The sequence below is a fragment of the Macaca nemestrina genome, chromosome 7, assembly GCF_043159975.1.
Source record: "Macaca nemestrina isolate mMacNem1 chromosome 7, mMacNem.hap1, whole genome shotgun sequence".
Taxonomy (NCBI): Eukaryota; Metazoa; Chordata; class Mammalia; order Primates; family Cercopithecidae; genus Macaca; species Macaca nemestrina.
The window spans coordinates 28641102-28656247 of NC_092131.1; the positions used below are offsets into that span (position 1 = coordinate 28641102).

At 36.7% G+C, this 15146-nt stretch overlaps 1 protein-coding gene and 1 long non-coding RNA gene across 16 annotated transcripts in view; both read right to left on the reverse strand.

Moving 5' to 3' along the window:
* Positions 1-15146, reverse strand: part of LOC105495829 (neurexin 3) — a 1710602-nt gene that overhangs the window by 641481 nt on the left and 1053975 nt on the right. The gene's annotated exons all lie outside the window — the stretch shown is intronic.
* Positions 1-15146, reverse strand: part of LOC105495825 (uncharacterized) — a 124768-nt gene that overhangs the window by 23477 nt on the left and 86145 nt on the right. Inside the window, exon 2 of the long non-coding RNA XR_011625250.1 lies at positions 1-14248. This exon is cut by the window's left edge and continues 16043 nt beyond it. This is a non-coding gene — a long non-coding RNA (uncharacterized lncRNA). The remainder of the gene's footprint in view (positions 14249-15146) is intronic.

The window sequence follows — 15146 nt, forward strand, 5'->3', positions numbered from 1 at the left end:
ACCATGATTGTGAGGCTTCCCCAGCCACATGAAATTGTGAGTCCATTAAACCTCTTTCTTTTGCAAATTGCCCGCCCTCAGTTATGTCTTTATCAGCCACGTGAAAATGTACTAATTATACATACACACACACACACACACACCCCAACTCCACAACTTCATTTTCCCTCTCTATTGTTTCTGAGTGCAGTTGAATTTATTTAATCATTTAATAAATATTATTTGGCAAAGGTACAAATATAAAAAATATGACAAAGCACTGCCTTTAAATAGTGCTGGGATGAGCCATCAATATTGTGGAGCTCCACAGTTCCAGGAAAGCTCTATCTTTAGGAAAGCAACAATAACTATAAAACAGAGCTTTCTTTTGAAAAGAATCTTCTTAATACAGGAGAATATTTTAGGTCCATTCTGTTTAATATCCAGTAGCACCAGTGCCAGTCTTAGTATCTCTGAGGAGTGTTAGTCTCTAGAAGGAATTAAAACATATCTACAGTTCAAAATAAAGACTTTCCCTAACCTTTCTGGACCTTGAGCTCACAATGTGTCCCTAGAACTTTCAATTACCGTTATCTGCCTCCTGAATTTGGAGAAAGTATGAAAGAGGAAAAATAGGAGGAAGGAAAATAGTTTTCATACAAGTGAAAGATTGAATGTTAATGGAAAGTTCAAACAAATGAGAAAACTTTTAAGAACAAATGAAGAATTTGTGACTGAAAATATCACCAAGCTAACAACCTCTGATAGAGCCCCTGTCTTCTTCCCACAAAAGCACTGACAAAGATAAGCAAAAGTGTAAGTCACACAACACCATGGAAACCAAGACTTATATCCTATTCACAGAACTGGGAAGAAATTATATGCAGCTGGATCCACATCCAGATTTAGCAAAAAGACAAGTAAGTTGTTTCTTAATTAGTTTTAATTGAGAAATGATTATACATAATCTATCAGGCACATGGTGATGTTCTGATACATATAATGTATAGTGATGAGATCAGAGTAATTGGTGTATCTATCATCTCAAATATTTATCATTTCTTTGTGTTGGGAACATTCAATATCCTCCTTCTAGCTATTTGAAACTATATAATACATTACTGTTAACTATAGTCATCCTAACTTGCAGCATATTTCTTCAGATTCTGCTTTCTGATACAAAGACCACTTTAGAATCAACAAAAAGGCAATTTGACTTCCCTCCACGTTGGGCCTCTAATGCACAGTCTGGGCACTTTATCAACTAGAGATGGACAGCTGTTTTTCCTGTGCCAGTGGTAAACCTTCCAGGTGACCACAGAATTGTCCTCACTGCCACCTTCTCTCTATATATTCTATGAGACAGTAATATGTAGTAATATCTAATGTGCCACAGGGCAATGCATGCATTACTTTCATAATCAGAAAGACTTTTTAAGAAAATTTAACTGAGAGCCTCCTGAAAAATAGATATTATGACAGAGTTCAATTTACATATTATGACAGAACACAGCTATGTGTGGTTATGACTACATCAAGCTTAACTGTAAAGCATTTTCATTTCAGCATTTTTTAATGAAATTAATTGACTTTGAAGGGACTAAAAACACGTCTGTAGGACTGATCTCTTAGAACCAAGTAACGTAGCTTTCCAAGAATGGAAATGCTACTTGGTCCTGTGAACACTTTACATTATGACCATCACAAGGTTCAGTCTCTCCTTCTGGAACTGGTGCTGACATTTTGAAAGAGTGAGAGGAGACAGGACTTGGGCCCATCAGGGAAGCTCTGTCACATGAGTTCTAAAATGTGCTGCATACTATTTTAAGAATCTCCTAAGTTCTTCCTTGTTCTTTTAATTGTTTCTTTGAAGTAGTTTGTGATACGATGTATTAAAAATGCCATATGAAAAGGATCACATTGTCTTTTTACTGTATTATGTTCTGCCTCCATAAATTTATGTTGATTTCATGAGCATGACAAATTAAACTTGTTAATAGAAATGGAAAAGTGTACACAAAGAGAAATCTGGGGTACGTTCACTTTTTATAGTTTCTTAGTATCTCATCAATAAGGCCCACTTAGACATTACTTGGATACAATGTAAATAACACACCTGTCCATCTATAGAGGCATACACCTTTACCACTCACTTTGGTTTTCTCTTCTTAGGTATACTTTAATTTTTCTAAAGACAGGGGAAAAGTGGAGGTGGGGAAAAAAAATCACAAGATAATGTTCTTATAGTATCTTTTCAGAACCACAACTTCTGCTAGCTACTGTAAAAATACACTTGCAACCTGAAAAAATATTTTATCTGAACTAACTAGTCAATTTGCCCAAACTCCAAGGTAAGTTTACAAACCAAATTGCAAAAATGCAATGAAAGTAATCTAGCCCAATACTCTCTGAAGTGTATTCTACAGAACTTTTGTCCCTCAACTGCTTCTAAAACAAAAAGCATTCTGAGGTGAAATAAATTTGGAAAATAGTTGTATACTATATGTCTCTCCTAGAGATTCAAAATGTGAGGATTTTTTTTAAGGCTCTGAGAAGGCCTGCAATGAAAAGACCTACTTACCTTTGTTTTATCCAGCATTTCCAACACTCATTTGAGCACAAAACCATTTGTGTATGGTTTATGTGTTTGTCTCCTTTTGAGGGGCATATAGGAAGCCAGCTTAACTGTTTATTATATCCATATAGTGAGGAAGAACTGCCTCATTTAAAACAACAGGTATAAAGTATAGGTATTAACAGGGCTGGCTTCCTCTAAAGGACTTCTCAGGAGCAGATGGGAACAGGGAAGAAGATGCAGTGGTTGGGATTTTTTAAGATCCTTCTCATTTCTGTTTTCATAACACCTTCATCCATCTTTCCTGTCCCTTTTCCCCCCAGGCAAGTTAATGGATTAACCTAAGAACACAGAGTATCAGAGGCCAAAACTATGCACTGGAGAATATACTGTAGCTTCATATGTACAGAGGAATAAATCATTTCACAATCTTTCTCCAAAGAAGCCTAGAAAGAAAAATCACAGACAAGGGGATTTGTCCTTTCGGTGGTTATTACCCATAGCAGGTGGTGGAAATGCCAACAGTGAAATCTGCACTTTGGCAACTAAAGCCGCAGCCCAAACACAATGATGCTCACAGGGGCTCTGTCTGTTTTCCTGGCTGCTGAGACAATACTAACATCCAAATGGTAGCAGACAAATTATCGTACTTGTTCCCTTTGCCACAGATTCCTGAACATGCACAGGAAGTTACCCTTGAAGCCAAGATTGGAGAAAGAAAAAGTAGAATGAGGGAAAAAGAAAAATATCATAAACAACAGCTATTACAACATAACAAAACAAAAATAGGTCTCTTGACAAGTCCAACCTCAAGTGTTTTAATTCCTTAATGTTCAGAGCAAAACCAGGGAAAATTACACTGTTATTGTAACAGTGAGGGTAGGGGAGTCTTATCTGCAAATATCTTTAAAACGTGTTTATCTTGTTTTGGATTACACTGATAGACTTCACAAAAATTTTGTTTTCAGGACTTGGGTTGCTTTTGAAATTCATGAAGACAAAGGTTTTGAATTCCCTTGGAATAGCTACTGCATGTTAGTAATCAAAGAAGATTAAGCCTCAATTATTGAAGACTATAGAGGTGACATAACAATTAAGAGGACAGGATTTAAAATCAGATGCAACTAGATTTACTTCTGAACTCCATCACTTACAAGATGTTTAACCCTAGAGAAAGAACTCAATCTTTGGGGTCTCCTGTTTCCTCATTGATAACAAGAAATAATAATAATACTTCACTGTGTTGTGAGATTTCACTTACATAAGGTGGACAAAGCATTGAGTTCAGTGCCTAGCACACAGTAGGCATGTAATAAATGGCAACTGCAATTCTCATCATCTTAGAGATGCGATGGGTTAGTGATTCTTTTCTCCAGCATTAAACAAGGAAGTATTTTCATTTCTTCCCAATAAAAACAATTTAACATTAAGCACTTGTGATGTGCCAGTCATTCTTCTAAGTTCATTTTATGTATTGATTCATAATTCATAATTCACAATGACAATATAGAGAAGTACTCTTAATAGCCCCATTCTAAAGATGAGAAAACTGAGGCACAAAAAGATTAACTAGTTTACCCAAAGTCCGTAATAGCAGGTAGTGGGGTCCGGACACAAATTTAGGCTATTTGGTTCCGAAACCTGTACCATTGACAACTGCATATGAAGAAATTAACATACTTGTCCAAAGAAATGAAAATATTATTTTGAAGGAGAGTAGAGACCACATTTTCTATTTATTTTGCAATAGGAATTTTAGATTTGGGTAAGAAGGCAATGAGAGCAGGTGGCAAAAATAACCAAGTGATGAAATTTAAAACAGAAAAGAAAAAAAGGATCGTTTAAAGAGCCCTGTGTTTCTCCAAGCTGTATAGGGACTACCAGCCCACCAAAGAATAGCACAATCCCACCAGATACTACAAAGAGACTTTACAGCATCAAAGTATCTCTATCGTTTTGTACTAGCTGAGCAATTTAAAATAAATGAATTAGAAAGTGACAAAGTAACTTAGATCCAATCATCATTGTTGCATAAATAGCAAACATGCAGAAGTCAGGAATGTTTATTATAACCAAGGAACTCTATATGAAACCTCAAATAAACTTTTTGAAGACATGAGCTTCCTAAAGAAGTTGGTAGACAATTTTCTTAATGAGACTAATAAATAACATCTCATAAATTCAAGCCAGCTAAGTTTCTACTGAAATAATTTCTACTGCCCACACTCAGTAGTTCAAATTAGATATAAGCTAGACTATTCGTTGCACAGATTCTCACTGATGCTCCGAGGAATTACCCAGAACGTATAATAGATCCCAAATGGGTTTCTTGACAAGACAGAATTTGATTATCTTGTTCATTTATTCAACATTTTCTTAATGCTTCCTACGTGCCAGTTACTGTAAGTGCTGGGGATACCATAGAGAAACATATCTGTCCTAGTGAAACAAGCATATTCTCCTAGTTAAAGTGTGTATTGTAAATCTTTAGCACTTGATCTCAAAATATCTCTCAGAACACCCATTAATGGACAATATAATCTTAAGAGAAGTTGACATTAGGATCTTTAATAGCTCTGCTAAGACTTTATCCATGGAAGACAGGGACTGAAGAAACTGATTAAGATGGTTACCCAAGGGCAAAACCCTTAAGGAAACAAAGAGAAAAGTTCTAACAAACTTATCTGTAACTGTCCAACACCATTAAATAGCAACTCAAAATCAAGGGGCAATTCACTTACGCTTATCACCAAAGGACCAATGCCACTGATACTCTAATAATTGGTTCTTCCTCGCTTATCTTCATCTACAAAATTGAGTACCTTAGAGTTACAAATATTTCTTTGGCCTGTATGCAGATTTTGTCCCTTAACAGTGTTGTACTACAGACTAACAGCTGTACATAAATAGCAAATAGAGGACTTTGGGATTTAAGAGGACCAGTATTTATTCATTCATCACTCATTCACAGATTCATCATATATAGACATCTTTCATGTGCCAAGCACTGTTTTAGGTCTTGGGGTAAAATGGCTGGTATAAGAAAGAGCTCTTGACTCCCAGAAGCATATATTATAATGGGGAGACAAGCAATAAAGCAATAAACAAAGATAATTAGTAAGTGCTACGAAAACAAGACAGAGTAATGGGATAGACCTTGGGAAGACTATTTTAGATAAGATAGTAGGAAAACTTCTCTCTAAAGGTAACATGTGAACTGAGACCTTAATGATCTCAATGATGACATGGAATGAGATTCTCTCAAACACTAGAAACTTTACTTATGGCTCAGAGAATTTATAACACTTTACCCATTGTGACTTTTGGAGAAGTTTCCCTAGTAATTACATAGCAGTGCATTATAGACAGACTGAAATATACCCTTGATTCCCTCTTGTAAGGAAACAGGTGATTGGACCTCGGCTTTTTTTTTTTTTTTTTAAAGACGGCTAGACAACACCTTAAAAAACTCAGAGGTTGCTAACTAGCAGTTAATTACTTTAAAAACGTTTCACACCAGGCGCGGTGGCTGATGCCTGTAATCTCAGCACTTTGGGAGGCTGAGGCAGGTGGATCACAAGGTCAGGAGATAGAGACCATTCTGGCTAACACGGTGAAACCCCATCTCTATTAAAAACAAAAAATTAACCAGGTGTGGTGGCACGTGCCTGCAGTCCCAGCTACTCAGGAGACTGAGGCAGAAGAATCGTTTGAACCCAAGAGAGGTGGAGGTTGCAGTGAACCAAGATCGTGCCACTGTACTCCAGCCTGGGTGACAGAGCGAGACTCCATCTCAAAAACAAACAAAACTTTTCACAAAAGTCTTGCTATGTTGTTAGTGAGAATATAGATAGGTATAACATTCTTGGCAGGAAAACTGGTAAAATGTGCTGAATTTTTTTCTTAAAGTATACTCTTATACTGGCAATTCTGCTTCTGAAAATTGATTATAAGGATATAATTACAAACATTTTTACATAGTTTAGCTATAGATATGATAAATCATTTTTTGTCACAATAGAAATTGAAAAATAACTGTTATATCCAATAACATTGAGTTAATCAGAGTAAGTTGTGCTATTTCATATAATAGAATATAGGTAAAACACCTGAAACAACACAGAATAAGAGCTCACTGAATGTCAGTTACTATTATTAATATTACTGTTACTTAGTCATAGAAAATAAAAGTTTAGATGAATATTAAGTGATTCAGGAAGATATTCAGAGACATTGTAATGAAGAAATATTCTTGGCTAGAAAATCTTTGGTAAATATTTTAATGTTCTTAGTGAGATATGTTATTTGTGCCCTTTTGGCCAAGAAAGTAAAAAATTGGGGTACAGATGTTCTTGGCTCAGCTTTAGAAAAAAATGAACCACGATGGCATACAGCCTAATGAATGAATTCCCATTCTTTAATCCTACCTCATATGCTCATTTCCATAAATGTAGGAACTGTCCTGGATTAAGTGACCCCAAAATTTATCATCAGAAGAAAGAAAGCCCCAGAGAATTAGCTTTGCCTTCAGAAGAGTTTAAACAGTTTTGAGCCGTGGGTTCCAATTCTTTCAGAAATACACAGTCTAATTACTTCAAATAACACTCTTTGGGACAGACCCAAAATGTAGTCTTTCTTTCTACAAATACGATAATCTGGTTCCTATAAGGTATGAAACAATCACCTTGTCCCTTCCTCTTTATACCCTCTGGGCAAGTTACTTAACTTCTTAGTTTCCTCATCTGTAATACTAGAATAATAACGTTACCTACTCCACAAAGAAGTTAAGAAGATTCAATGTGTTAATATTTTTAAAACACATAGAACAGTGCTTTTTATATATTTGTTAAATAAAATTTAAAATATATATCCCATAAAAACTTTAGACCAGCTTCTCAGTACTATACCTTCACAACTGAATTATCATCAAGGAGCCATAGGGATCCCCTGCATCAACAAACTCAGAGGCTTCCAAGAACAACTCTTATGCATATGCAACAATCCCCTGGGACCTTGGTTCATTCTAAGCAGGATCTTTAGTGGTAGGTTGTAGCAGAAAGAATGGGTCAAAGAAGTAAAGAGAGGAGGTAGGGAAGTAGAGAGGGTACATTCCAGTGGCAATTTCCCTTATGCCACTTGCTCATCTTCAGAGTGGTTTCCTTATTCACGTTCTCAGATTCAACTCTGCTTTCTCACTGCCCCATTCTGAACTCTGCTGTAAATTCCCTTTCCTTGCACCAGTTGTTAACATGAAATCCTCAGAAGGGGAGCCTCATTTTCCTCTGAAATGTTTGCTATTCCTACTTTAGTCTCTTTTGTCTTATTATATCCCAGATTTCTATTCACGTGCACTTTTGATTTTCTCTACAAAGCTAGTATTTTTCGAAGACAAGTTGGAGGACTGGCTATGTCACCTTCACTTGGGGTGGGGTGAGGGTTCTCAGATTCCCAAGTTCCATTGCAGACCTACTGAATCTGAATTTAGTACTCAGGAATCTGCATTTATTTAAACAATCCTAGGTGAAGCTAATGACACTTAGGTACTGAGAACCATAACCCAAGGAACTGACAGAAATGAACATGGGGAGGGGACTTGCAGAGGATTTCTCATTGATGCTAGCAGGCGAAAATACTTTCAAAACTCACAGGGTTTGTGAGCCTACCTCAGAGGCAAGAGGGCCAGGAAGCAGCTGGGGAGGGATGGTGTGTTGGGAGACATCCCCGCTAGATGTGGGAAAGTTTATGAACAGGCTAACGTCTATAACTTGATCTGGTAGGAAAAGGAGCTTGAGTGTTTTTTTTTTCTTTTCTACTAAACATGTGAATGAATTTCACAGTAGTAATGAACACTAAGACTTGTACATTAGTTTCCTGGTTATGTGCATTGTGTTCTGCCTTTTTAATGAGATAATAAGGTTATTAATTAGGCCTAATATTTGTATGTGTGCTTATTAAGATTAATTGAAAATTGAACATTCTTCAACATTCAAAAAGAAAAGAAAATTTTTAAAAAAGAGACACCAAACACTCCTTACTAGCTAAAGATAGTCACAGTTCAGAAAGCAGCACTGGGATGTTATCGACAATAACTCATTAGAAAAGGTGTTGGAAAGGCAGGGCTGTCACAAGAGAAGGTGATAACAGTTAACATTTCTAGAGCATGCCTACTCTCCAGGCTAGCCTTTAAACACTTGCATACTTCAGCTCATGGAATTCTCACCACCCCTCTCTGGAGTTAATAGCAGTTGTATCCCCAGTTTTTCTTTACGGTCAAGAAGAGATGAAGGACCCTTGTCATTGACACACAGCCAGTAAGTGGCACAGGCAGACCTAGAGCCCATGCCATCTGATTCTACAGCCTGCTCTCTTCCTTTTGTGATTCAGTGACCAGCCTCCTTCAGCTGAGTTTTCTCTCTAGAGAATGGGGATATGATATTACCTGCCTCAGAAGACCCTTGTAAGGATTAATACGTGCAAATACTTTAAGAGTGTCTGGCATGGTAGACATCATATATACATTTGCTATCATTCATCATCATTATTATTAATTACTAATGATGAGTATAACTTGATACAAATTAACTCTAATAATTTATATATTAGTAACTGAAATTATTATGTATTGATAGTCACATTCCATTTGGGCAGTGATATAACAAAAACAGACAGAAAAATGAATGCCTTTTATAAGGGCAGAATGGCGTGTTCCTCCATGCATGTTCTTCCAGACAAGTTATTAGAAGCATCTGGCATGCTTGTCAAAAATAGGGATTCCAAGAGCCTTATCAGAGACCTACAACGATGAGGTACCAAAACTTGTATATTCAGGAAGAGCCTAAGTGATTCTTTTAAACACTGTGCTTGAAGTTCCTTGAAATAGAGGCAGAATTAAGTCTAGCAACATGGAGAAATAGAAGAAAAGTCAGTTGTCAGACAATCTACATATCCCTCTGCATGTATAAGTTATATATCTTAAATGCATATATAGTTAATCCTACCGGGAGGTGGTATTACTGGATTTCTGTCATAGGACTAAATGATTTCTGACTTGATAGAGTTTGTACTTATAATGTAATTAAATAATTTCCATACCATTATGCTCTATTAGGACTGAATTAATCCAAGCAATAAAAATACAATAATAATGGTGATGGATGATGGTGGATAAAGATGAATGGTGATGATAATTATCAGGTACTTGATGTTTTACATCAAAATTATACTGCCCTATTTTCATTAACTTTTTGCTGAACTATGGTGATAAGATTGAATAACAAACTTTTTAGGCAGCAGTTCAGAAGGAAGTCCATCTAAATTGCTCTACTTATGATGCACTCTTGTAGACCTCTAGTCATCTTTGCTGGTGTATCTATTGTAAGGCTTCTTAGCTCAAAATTATAGTTTTAAGATATATATTAACAACACCAATGTTAATTAGAATTGAAAAATACAACTAACTGTTAAACGGATTGAATGAAGTATCACAAAAGCAGAGCCACCATAAAATTCGGTTCCCAAGCTACAGGGCATTCCATTTTCAAGTACGAAGCAGCAGCTAAGGAAAAGTTACTATTTGTGGCAATTATAAATTTTAATTCCTTGTCCAATGTCCACTTGGCTCGCACTACTTCCCCAAATCAACGACAGTGAAGTGTCAAGGAAGAAAAATTTTTCAGCCTTTGAAACATAAAAGGAATCATTGCTGACACAATCTACAATCCCGAAATATTTAGTAAGCACAAAGGGAAATCTCAGTTGGTAATGCTCTTTAGAGAGAAGAATGTGATACCACCTGCCAAAGGGTTGCCAGAAGAAAGCAACCAACAAAATCAAATGTGATGCTGTGTGTGTACATGTACCAAGTCTCAGCTGTGTCATGCTTTCAGGACTGTCCAAAAAGCAGTGATTTCTAAGGAGACCGCTAGAAAGGAACCTGGACGCACGCCCTTCATTTCCTTCCCTGTGCATAAGTACCTCTACCTGTGCCAGGAGAAGCAATCAGGAGTGTAACATTCAGGGTGTTTTTCTTCCATATCTACCCAACAGCTGGTTGGATTCATGGACAGTCACTGGAGGCAGCCCACAAGAAATACTCCTACAAATGTTTAATTGATGATGACTCAAAATATGAAAATGAGCATATTCAGACAATCACCCTCACAAGGAATATGTAAACACCCAAACACTAAACAAGGCCATTTCTCTTATGCCAAGATTCTGATGCTGCTTTATTTGGGAAGGCAAATGTTTCTTTTTATACCCAACCCTTAACTGAATGCTATCTATACTAATAAAATGGGTATTTTGGTGTTCATTTTTCTACTCAAATCTTGGAATTTTTCATAAAATCCCTTACTTTGCCTGGTAACTGTTGCCATATGAAGCATTTGTTGGAAGAGGGAGGGTGAGGGAGAGAGAGGTAACGAAAGACAAAACCAAGCACATTTGGAAAGAATAACTGGCACTTCCACATACCAGAGCAAGCAAAAGAAGCTTCACAATTATAAATGTAATTAAAATAACCATCTCTTTTTCAAGCACCATCAGCACCTGACGGGAGCTTTTTGTAATCGAAATCTTTTTTCTTTGTTTCTTTCTACTTACATATTAAAGCTGCAATCTTACTTGTGAGTGGGAGTATGAGTGTAGCATGGGTCACACATAGGGGGATGTTGGCACTGGCTGGCACTGGCTCCCAAGAGCCATTTGATTGGATATATTGCTACCCAACTCTGCCTTCCATGATGCCATGGTGGTAGCTCAAAAGTTTTGGTGGGAGTGTTTAACCAGAGAAATCATCAAATGCTCCAAACTAGAGCTTTTTTCTCTCAGAAAGCCAATTAATTATTAAGTAAACATTTGCCAGCACTCCACTGGTCAAATGAGTCATTCTTGACAAATATCTACAATTATAACTAAGCACCTACTATCTGCTAAGAATTTTACATGTATATCATATTTAGTCCTCACAACTAGCCTTAAGAAGGTGCATGGTACCTGTTGTTATCTCTGCTAGACAAGGAGACTGAAGCTCAGAAATTGAGTTGTCTATTATTACAGAGCTTTAGCACACATTTTGAATCAGAAATCTACCTCCATATCACTATATAACACTGGCATCCAAGGTTACTGGGTTATTAGATCCCAGAGAAAAATGCTATCATAGGAAATCTTGACATAAACATGCTAATTGACAATTAACATTGTGACTAGGACAGAAAGATGTGGCCTGTATATTTGAGAAATTCTAGATGGGGCATACGTAGGGGCATGCTGCAGGGATTTATACTCTGTACAGCCCTAATTCATTTATCTCTTGCTCTAATGAAGACACAAAAGGCATGTTTATCAAATCTATTGATGCCACAAAACCTGGAGGTATATATATTATCTTGCTTGTCTATTGTGTATGTCTATGCGAACTATCTAATACCCTTTTTTGAACAGGCAAGTTTTGCAAAGCTAAATAAATAAATGAAAAATGTCATACGTAGCAATTGAAGGAAAGAGTATTAATCCTGAAGAAACAATTTCTGGAGGAGTTTGAAGGCTGTCTTCAGATCTGGAGTCTGCTCTGTAGAAAATAATCTCCATCTTCCTCCAGGCAGTGAAATTAGACCAATAAAGGAAAGGTATGGGAAGAAAGATTCCATTTCAACAGGAGGAGTTTTCTAGTAAAAGATAATGGACACCAGAATTGCCATAATCAAAAAATCAAAAATCAGTAGATGTTAGCATGGATGCGGTGAACACAGGACAGTTCTACACTGCTGGTGGGAATGTACACTAGTGTGGAGATTCCTTAAAGGATTAAAAGTAGAACAACATTTTGATACAGCAGTGCCACTACTGGGTATCTACCCAGAGCAAAACAAGTCATTATACGAAAAAGATTCTTGCACACACATGTTTATAGCAGCACAATTCACAATTGCAAAAATCGTGGAACCAACCCAAATGCCTATTAATCAGAGTGGATAAAGAAATTGTGAAATATATATATATGAAATATGGAATGAATTAACAGCACTTGCAGTGACTTGGATGAGATTGGAGACTATTATTCTAAATGATGTAATTCAGGAATGGGAAACCAAACATCGTATGTTCTCACTAATATGTGAGAACTAAGCTATGAGGACGCAAAGGTATTAGAGTGATACAATGGGCTTTGGGGACCTTGGGGGAAGAGTCGGAGGAGGGTGAGGGATAAAAGACTACAAATATGGTACAGTGTATACTGCTCGGGGAATTGGTGCACCAAAATCTCACAAAACACCACTAAAGAACTTAGTCATGTAACCAAATGCCACCTGTACCACCAATAACTTATGGAAAAAAATAATGTTAATACCTTAAAAAAGATGTATATTCTCCCACAAAACAGGTACATGACTATTAGACTTCACACTAAGAATCCTTATTTTCTCAGGTATGGAACAAAGACAATATGAGAGCAATCATTCTTCTGCCTATCCCCTAACTCTTCCTACACACCTTTTTCCCCCTAAGGAAAGGTATAAAACTGAGCCTCCTGAAAACCTCTTCAGGGACAGCACAAGCCACAGAGAATTTCTGTGACTCATGTTTATCTTGGGCACACCCTCAAGCTCTAGCTCAATAAACCTCGATTGATTGAGGGGGGGAAAAAAAAAGATAATGCACACTTTATTCCTCAGATTACTCAAGGGAAGCCTGGAAGACCTCTCTCATGGAGTAATGGTTAAGCATACAGGGTTTGGACCCAGGTTTAAATCCTAACTCTATGGCTTACTAACTGTATGACTTTAGCCAATTCTCATGTGCTTCCTCACCTGTAAAATAAGGATAAGAATAGTACCTGTTTAATGAGTTGTTGTAAATATTAAAAGAAATATGTAGTGATGTAGAAAGTGCTTGAACAGTGTCTGGCAAAAAGTCAATGCTATGTAAACATTCACTCTTATGTTGTCAAGAGAATTCCTATTTTGGCTTAAATCAGCAGCTTTATCAACTTTAGTAGTTTGTTATTTTTTTTGCTTACTTAACTTCCCCTTGGAACACAGTGCCAAACTCTTAGTTGGCGTGCAACAAATACTGGTTGATGAATTAATACCCAGAGTCTTTCAATCATCTTTATTAAGACTGTCATAAAAAATGATAGAATAAATTCTAGAGAAAGCGGAGGCAACATTCACTAAAAGGCCAAATCCTGCCAATCTCAGAGCTTTTAATATCACTAGGTGTTTCTGAATATATTAAAATAAATAAAATATCATATCCTTAAGAAACAGCCCAACAGCGTGGCCCAAAAGGCCTTGAGTTTTAACAACATTTTAAAAATAATATTGCTAAGTTTATATCTTAGTACATATTTTTTCATCCTTGCTTTCATAAATTCACGCAAATATGAATTGAGTTGGTATGCGCCAGGCATTGGCAATAAGAGATAAATGCTACAGTTTCACCACTTTATCCATCAGTTTTCTTTTTTGGAAAGATTTATTATTCAGCTATTAATTTTGATAAGTGCTCTCAGGATACAAATGATGCACATAGTTGTTTCCAAAAGGGTCATCATCATTTCATTCTTGAATTGTTTTCCTAAATAGGCAAACTTGGTATCAATATTGCTCACTGACTCAAAGCAGTGACTTCAATATAAATTTTAACCAACTCCCAGGAGCTGAATTTGACTCAGTCTGCGTCATTGTCCTGGGAAGAAATGACCATAAAGAAAGCCTAAACTTCTTAGTATTATTTAGCCTGAAGAATAAAAGGCTAGAGAGGAAAAATTTTGTATAATACGTATTTCCAAAATTGAAGGATTATTACTTGAGAGATAGTTGCCATATGTTCTTTCTGTCCCCTGAGGATAAACAGAGGAAAGCCAAAAAACAAAAACAAAACAAAACAAAACAAAAAAACAAAAAAAACAGCTCACAGGAGAGCAATGGGGATTTCAGATAATGATTTAAAAAAGAACTCCTGGGTAACAAGTGCCATTGAATATCAGAACAGGTTAGCAGGAGACAGTGTGAAATCTCTTTCTTCAAGAGTATTAGTTGTATGTACATTGTTTTCCAATTTGTTTTACCACCTGTTTTCCTATTTTTATTAATGAAGGAAGAATAAGAAAAACCTAACTCATTCCTTCCCAGAGATGTGTTTCTATGGACAAAATGATGACTCTAAGAGACGTTTAGTACTCCTTTTCTTCTTCATCCCCAGTGATCACCATTTCCTTCCATCTTCATCTCCAGATGACCCAACTGGCCTTCAAGGCCCAGGTCCTCTGTCTGTGCTGAGACCCTCGCTATTCCACATATTGCCCCACTTCTACAGTTCTTCTGACCACACCTCCCCTATTCAGTGTTTCCTTGCTTCCCTGTTATACTCTCATCATGGATATACCAAACCCTCTAAGCAAACTTCTTTTTTGTGGGGTATTGTCCATATTTATGAATTCAACCATCCTCTTCGGGAGACTAACTCGCAAATCCACAACTTCAGCTTAGCAGACTCTCTCAAACTCTAGTTCAGGATTTTCCCACTGATAAATGGGTATTCTCACTCAACTATTTCATAGTCATCCAAACCTCAAAACTCTCAC